The sequence below is a fragment of the Rattus norvegicus genome, chromosome 5 (genome assembly GCF_036323735.1).
Source record: "Rattus norvegicus strain BN/NHsdMcwi chromosome 5, GRCr8, whole genome shotgun sequence".
NCBI classification, from domain to species: Eukaryota; Metazoa; Chordata; class Mammalia; order Rodentia; family Muridae; genus Rattus; species Rattus norvegicus.
The window spans coordinates 112,339,288-112,348,228 of NC_086023.1; positions in this window are offsets into that span (position 1 = coordinate 112,339,288).

Sequence of the window (8,941 nt, forward strand, 5' to 3'; positions counted from 1 at the left end):
TTTGCCTGTGATGGATTCCATCTTACTACTATGATCTTCATACATTGTATTCCTGTCATAACAGCATTTCCCTCTATATTTCAAATAACCTGACTTTGCAATGACCTTGGAGTTCTAGACCATTTTCTTTGGCTCTCTGCTTTGTCTAAAATGTGAGTATGACTATATTACAACTCACCAAGTTATTAAGTAAATGTGACTATCTGGTTGAGGAATGGTATGAAGACCCTCTGTGCTTTTCACTATTTCTTTCTTTGCTTTGTCTGTCTAGAAGACTTTGCCATATTAGACACACTTGTACTCTGTTTATTTGTCTTCTTACTGCACTCCTTACCTTCACCTTTTTTTACTCTGCTCTCAATCTTGACCAAGACCAGAAAAGATCAACACTAGGGTATTTGCCATATTCACTGATTCTGTCTCAGGACTAAAACTATGTTTACCACATAATTAAATATGTAATAGTATGAGAATTGAAGGATAGAAATGAAAATAACCAGGATGCTAAATGACAGAAGGAATAAGGATAAGTTGGAAGTAAAAAAAAACCTGAGGTGACAGGATGAAAAAGGAACAGAAGGCAAAAGAATGGAAGGCCAGGTAGGGTAGGATAAAGGAATCCTGAGAGTAGAGGTTCTGCAGTTATATTAAGTAGACTGAAAATTTTAGGGCTCTGCCTACTGTAAGTTTTCTTAAACTATATAGAATATGAACATCAATTCCACAACTTTTGATAAGTTTTATGTCTGACCTCATCAAATTGCTTCAATATTTAAGTTAACACAAATGACTACTTAAAAGTGAGAGGCTTGGCCTTTTATTGAATGGTTTATTACATGCAACTGATGAACTTAAATATACTAATGAAGGAAAATAAAGTCAGAGGACTTAATAACTGCAGTGGTGGTGAAAGAATGGACACTATTTTAATGGTACAATATTTAGAATGCTAAGAAATAGTCAAAAACCCACTGCTAACTGGTCTTTGACAAAAGACCAAGGAAAGAATAACTAGAAAAAAGACCATCTTCTCAAAACTGGTCTGACTTACTAGAGCATTAACAACCAATAAATAAATTCACTTCATATGCACAGAGAATGCCCACCTACACAAAAATGGCCTCAAACTTACTCTTAGATCCCTAAGTATACAAGGAAAAACTGAAGAGCTGGAAGACAGCAGAGCATATTGTTTAGATGACACACAAACAAAACTGCCTAACGCATGAACTGAGCAAGGACCATACCAATAAATATGACAAAGTGGACAGTGGAAAGACAACAAGGACTAAACTATACACAAAGAACTACAGGCAAGTAAGGAAGGATGATAGTAAAAGAGGTGAGTTCTTTCCCTGGAAGAGCATAAAATTGATTATCCAATAAAAAATAATCAGTCATGAAACATACACACAAGTGACATCATATGGACTGAGCATGTTACACACACACACAAACATACACACTGTGTATGTATAAGATGGCTGTACTTATGTATTAGATATTTACATATATATGAATATATGTGCAGTCACATGTTACACACAAATTATGTGTGTATAAGATGGCTGTACTTATGTATTACATGTTTACATAGATATGGATATATATGCAATGATATGTTACACACACATATTGTGTGTGTGGATGTGGTTGAACTTACGTACTACATACCTACATAGATATGGATATATATACAATGAACATTGATGAAGAAAGAAGATGAATTTAAAAAAAAGCAAAGAGACATATGGGTAGATTTTAGAGAGAGAAAGGGAAAGAGAAAAGTACATAACTATATTATAATCTCAAGCAAAGGAAAATATTTTTAAACCAATCCTATAATAAGGTCAAAATATAGATCAAAATCAAAATTCAGTAATACCTCAAAGGACCACCCCTAGTGACCTATCTGTTAACAATCAGATGCTACCTGCTAAATGTTTTTAAAACATCAAGATAGTACCATAAGCTGCGGTCCAGGTGGCAGAATAGCAAACTCTGAATATTTCACATTGAAAGCATTACAAATAAGCAGTTTTTCATACTAGGTGATGCCATACATACAGAGAGGAAGATAGAGAGAGATTGAGGGACCAAGAAGGCAGTAGAGATGAAAAGAAGGAAGGAGCAAGAAACAGATGTGGAGAAAGACGAAAGGACACACACACACACACACACACACACACACACACACACACACACACACACATACACACACACCAGGATAGAATGCTACAGAAAATGACAGAATTAATTTAATAAACATTTCTTAACTTCACAGAGAAAGGTTTTTTTTAAGTCATTTTATTTATTTACATTCCAGGATAGAATGCTACAGAAAATGACAGAATTAATTTAATAAACATTTCTTAACTTCACAGAGAAAGGTTTTTTTTAAGTCATTTTATTTATTTACATTCCAGTCATTGCTCCACTTCATTCCACCCTCCCAAAGGCGCTTATCCCATTCTTCTTTCCTCTAACCTTCTAGTAGTGCTCCCTCCCTACTAGGACTCCCAGTTGTCTGGGGCATCAGGTCTCTCCAGGATTAAGTACTTCTCCCACTGTGGCCACACCAGTCAGACCTCTGCTATATATGCACCAGGGGCCTACAGTTGGTGCATGCAGGTTCCTGGCTGGTAACTCAGTCTCTGGGAGCTCTCTGAAGACTGGGTTTCTTGAGTCTGCTGTTCTTCCTATGGGGTTGCGTTCCCTTTCAGCATCTTTAATGCTCCTAATTCAACCTTAGGAATCCCCTACTTCAGTACAAAGGTTGGTGAAAATATCTGCCTCTATTTCAGTCACCTGCCTGTAGGGCCTCTCAGAGGACAGCCACGCCAGGCTCACCTATGTAAGCACATCATAGTATCAGCAATAGTATCAGGCCTTGGTGGTCCCCCATGAGATGGATCCCAAGTTGGGTCATTGGAGACTATCTGTCCTTTAGTCTTCATCATTTTGTCCCTGCAGTTCTTTTAAACAAGAACAATTCTGCATCAGAAATTTTGACTAGAGGATATTAATCCTGTCTGTCCACTTGACGCCCTGTCTATCTACTAGGGGCAGACTCTTTGAGTTCTCTCTACCCAGTTTTGGGTATTTTTGATAAAGTTAGCCCCCGATGAGTCCTGAGAGTCTCTCACCTCCAAGGTCTCTGGTATTCTAGAGGGTCCCCACAGCTCACAACCCCCAAGTTGTTTATTTCCATTCATTCTCTTATCCTTCTAGACTTCTCTCCTGCTTCCAACCCCGCCGTATGTGATCCTGTCTCCCTTTCCTCCTCCACTCCCCACTGCAATGTTGGTCCCTCCCTCCCTCTGCCTCCCTTGATCATTTCCTCCCTCCTTCTAAGTGGGATTGAAGCAGCCTCAATTGGGCCTTTCTGCTTATTATACTACTTACAGGTCTGAAGGTTGTAATCTAGGTGTTCTGTACTTTATGGCTAATATCCACTTACCAGTGAGTACATACCCTCCTTGTCCTTTTGGATCTGAGCTACATAACTCAGGATGATATTTTATAATTCCATCCATTTGCCTTCATAATTCATGATGTTTTTGCTTTTAGTAACTGAATCGTGTTCCACTGTGTAAATGAACATTTTCTGTATCCATTCTTGGTTGAGGAACATCTAAGTTGTTTTCAGCTTCTGGCTATTACAAATAAGGCTGCTATGAACATGGTAGAACATGTGTTTTGTGATATTATGGGACATCTTTTGGGTATATACTCATGAGTGGTCTGTCTGACTCTTCAGGTAGCAGTATTTCCGATTTTCTGAGGAACCACCAGACAATTTTACAGAGTGGTTTTGCCAGTTTGCAATCCCACCAGCAATGGAGGAGTATTCCTCTTTCTCCACATCCTCATCAACATCTGCCGTCACTTGGGTGTTTGATCTTAATCATTCTGATTTGTGTGAGGTGGAATCTCAGGGTAGTTTTGTTCTGCATTTCACTTATTACTAAGGGCTTTGAAATTTTCTTTCAATCTGGCCATTCAAGATGCTTCTGTTGTGAATTTCTTGTTTAGTTCTATACTCCATTTTTATAGATTTATTTGGTTTTGTGGGGATAACTTCTTGAGGTCTTTATATATTTTGGATATTAGCCCTCTTTTGGATGTAGGAATAGTGAAGATGTTTTCCCAATCTGTAAGTTGCTGATTTGTCCTACTGAATATGTCTTTTTGCTTAGGGAAGATTTTCAGTTTCCTCAAGTCCCATTTATCAATTGTTGATTTTTGAGACTATGGTGTTAATGTTCTGTCCATAAAATTTCCCCTGGTGCCAATGAATTTGAGACTCTTTTCCACTTTCTATTTAATTAGATTCAGTGTATCTGGTTTTATGTGGAGGTTCTTGATCTACTTGGACTTGAGCTTTGTACAAGGTGATAGATATTTATCAATTTGTATTCTTCCATATGCAGACCACCAGTTAAACATATGCCATTTATTGAAGATGCATTCTTTTTCCCACTGCATGTTCTTGGCTTCTTTGTCATAGAGCAAATGTCCATAGGTATATGGGTTTATATCTGGGACTTTGATTGTATTCCATTGGTCAGCCTGCCTGTTTCTGTACCAACACCATGCAGTTTTTATCACTAATATTTTGTAGTACAGTTGTGGTCAGGGATGGTGATTTCCCTGGAAGTTCTTTTATTGTTGAGAATTGTTTTGATTATCCTGTTTTTTTGTTTGTTTTGCTTTTCAATATGAAATTGAGAATTGCTTCTTCCATGTCTATGAAGAAGTGTGTTGAAATTTTGATGGGGATTGCATTGAATCTGTAGATTTTTGGTAAGATGGCCATTTTTATTATGTTAATCCTACCAGTCCATGAGCATGGTAGATCTTTCCATCTTCTGATGACCTCTTTGAATTCTTTTTTCAAGGATTTGAAATTTATATCTTAAAGATCTTTTACTTGCTTAATAAGAGTTACACCTTATTTGAGGCTTTTGTGAAGGGTGTTGTTTCCCTAATTTCTTTCTCAACCTTTTTATCATTTGTAAAAAGGAGGGCTACTAATTTGTTTGAGATAATTTTATGAGTTTGTATGAGTTAGTCCTGCCACTTTGCTGAAGTTGTTCATCAGCTTTAGAAGCTCTCTGGTGGAATTTTGGAGGAAGCTTCTGTATACAATTATATCTTCTGCAAATAGTGATGTTTTGACTTCTTCCTTTAAAAATTGTATCCCTTTAACATCCTTTTTTTGTGTAATTGCTCTAGCTAGAACTTAAACTACTATCTTGAATAGATAGGCAGAGAGTGGGCAGCCTTGTTTTGTCCTGGATTTTAGTGGGATTGCTTCAAGTTTCTTTTTATTCAAATGATGTTGGCTGTTAGTGTGCTATATATTGCTTTCATTATGTTTAAGTATGTGTAAGGAATTTCTGATTTCTGCATTTCTTTTAGCATAAAAAGGAGTTGTTATTTGTTCAAGGTGTTTTCAGCATCTTTTGAGATGATAATGTGGTTTTTTCCTTGAATTTCTTTATACAATATTTTACATAGATGTATTTTCCTATACTAAACCATCCCTGCATTGCTGGGATGAAGTTTACTTGATCCTCATGAATTTGGATTCAGTTCTCAAGTATTTTATTAAGTAATTTTGCATCTATATTCATAAGCAAGATTGGTCTGAGGAGCTCTTTCTTTGTTCGGTCTTTGTATTGTTTAAGTATAAGAGTAATCATGGGTTTATAGAATGAATTGGGTAGTGTTTCCTCTGTTTCTATTTTGTGGAATAATTTGAGAAATATTGGTATTAGCTCTTCTCTGAAGGTCAGATAGAATTCTCCACTGAAAATATCTGGTTTGTGTCTTCATTTGGTTGGGAGGTTTTTTGATGATTATTTATATTTCCTTGGGGCTTATGGAACTGTTTAGATAATTTACTTGACCTCAATTTAACTGTGGTACATGGTAGCTGACGAGAAAGTTTTCCATCCATCTCATTTAGATTTTCCAATTTTGTGGAACATAGTCTTTTGTTGTAACTTCTGATATTTTTTGAATTTCTGCATTTTTGTTGTTATGTCTCTATTTTCATTTCTGTTTTTGCTAATTTGTTTACTGTCTCTGTGTTCTGTAGATACTTTGTCTAACGGTTTATCCATCGTGTTGATTTTCTCAAAGAACCAGATCTTGGCTTTGTGGATTCTTTTTTATCTTTTCCTTTGTTTCTAACTGGTTGATTTCAGCCATGAGTTTGACTATTTCCTATTATCTACTCCTCTTGTGTTTGCTTCTTTCTGTTCTAGAGCTTTCAGGTGTGCTGTTATGTTGTATGTATGGGGTAGGTCCACTTTATAAAGGCACTTAGTGCTATGAACTTTCCTCTTTACTCTGCTTTCCCATAGTTTGGATATGATATGTTTTCATTTTCATTGAATTATATAAAGTCTTTAATTTCTTTCTTTATTTATTCACTGAGTAATTTATCATTGAGCAGAAATTTGTTCAGTTTCCATGAATATGTGGGCTTTCTGCTGTTTCTGTTGTTATTGAAGTCCAGTCTTATTTCATGGTGATATGATAGAATGCATGGGATTATTATAATCTTGTATCCAAAGAGGCTTGTTTTATGTCTGATTATATGGCCAGTGTTGGAGAAAGTTCCATGATGTACTGAGATCTATTCTATTGTTTTAGGGTCAAATGTTCTGTTGATATCTGTTAAATCCAATTTCTTTTAGTTTTACTGTGTCTCTGTTTAATTTCTGCTTAAATGACCTGTCCATTGGTGAGAGTGAGGTGTTGAATTCTACTATTTTTGTGTAAGGTTCATTATGTGTTTTCAGCATTCTTTTATGAATATGGGTGCCCTTGCATTGGGATACAGATGTTCAAAATGGAGACTTCTCTTGGTGTATTTTTCCTTTGATGTATATGAAGTGTTCTTCCCCATCTCATTTTATAACTTTCTTGGAAGTCTATTCTATTGGATATTAGAATGATAACTCCATCTTGTTTCTTGTGCACATTTGCTTGGAAATGTTTTTCCAGCCTTTTTCTATGAGGTAGTATCTATCTTTGTCACTGACAGGAGTTTCTAATGTAACATAGTACAGGTTCCTACTTACACACCCAGTCTATTAGTCTGTGTCTCTTTATTGGGGAAGTGTGTCCATTGATGTTGAGAGATATTAAAGACAGATGATTGTTAGTTACTGTTATTTTTATTGCTGGAGGTGGTATTATGTGTGTATGATTCTCTTCTTTTTTTGTGAAACACCTAGTTTAATATATTTTCTAGGATGTAGTTACCCTCCTTGTGTTGGAGATTTTGTTCCAGTATCCTCGGTAAGACTGGATTAGTAGAAAGATATTCTTTACATTTGGTTTTGTCATGGAATATCTCGGTTTCTCCATTTATGATGACTGAGAGTTTTGCAGTATATAGTATCCTGGTTGACATTTTTGTTCTTTTAGGATGTGGATAACATCTGTTCAGGATCTTCTGGTGTTTAGAGTCTCTGTTTAGAAGAATGGTGTAATTCTGATAGGTCTGCCTTGATATGTTACTTGTCTTTTATTTCCCTTACTGCTTTTTATATTCTTTCTCTGTTCTGTTTATTTAGTGTTTTGTATTATGTAATGAAAGGATTCCCTTTTCTGGTCCAATCTGTTTGGTGTTCTTTAGGATTCTTATACATTTATAGCCATCTATTTCTTTAGGTTAGGAACGAATTCTTCTGTGATTTTGTTGAAAATAATTTCTGGCCCTTTGAGCTGGGATTCTTCATCCTCTTCTATTTCTATTATTCATAGGTTTGATCTTTTGATTTTTTCCCGAATTTTCTAGATATTTTGGGTTATGAGCTTTTTTATTTTATTTGACTGGTATCTTAATATATTCCATGGTACCTAAAAGGTCTGAGATTATTTCCTCTATCTCTTATATTCTGTTGGTGATGATTGCCTCTGTAGTGCCTGGTCTCTTTCCTAAGTTGTCCATATCCAGAGTTACCTGCCTTTGTGTTTTCTTTATTGTTTCTATTTCTGTTTCTAATTCTTAGATCATTTGCTACAAGTCCTTTACCTGCTTGATTGTATTTTCTTTATATTTCTTTGAGCGATTTATGTGTTTCTTCTTTAAGAACTTCTACCTGTTTGAGGGTGGTGGTGAGGGAGATGAGTTGGGTCCTGCGTCAGCTGGGCCCAGTGTTTGTCTTAGCTGGCATGGCTATTTGGGCAAGATTCTCACCTGTGTCTTTGGTTTTTGTGGCTCTCCTCGGAAACAAGTAGGCTGTGGTACTTGTGTTGGTATCGGGCTACTGAACTTGAAAGCTTTCTTTAGCTATTACTATATGTTTTATGAAAAATATAGTGATCACTAGAAAGAACCAATATAAAGAAAATAGTATTTCATTGTAGTTTTTCTTCTCACTGTATTTTGTTTTGACAGTTTACCATATAATAAAGTTAGCTTCAAACCTTGAAAAACAACATTGGATATTCACTATGAATATAACTAAATTTTTAATATTTAGCTATTACTTAGAACACAAATAAATATTTTAGAATAGAACTTTGTTTTCTGGAAATTACAGATATTACCTAATCATTCAGAGATGCATTTCTGAAATTATTTATTATTTAATTTTACTTTATTATATTTATTATTATATCTATCTTTGATATTTCTGCAAATAATATATCTTATTATTTCTTTATGAAACTAAAATGACAAAGATTTTGAAAATATATTTATTGCATTCTGGGCACCAAGAACTTTTTGATAAAATATTACAGTGTCATATAATTTAATAAGCACTGCAATGATTGCAGCAAGGCAACCCAGTCAGAGAAGAACACACATGGTACGCACTCACAGTTAAGTGGATATTAGTCCAAAAGTTGGATACCTAAGAAGAAATTCAGAGATCATATGAAGCCCAAGAAGTAGGAAGACCAATATGTGGAT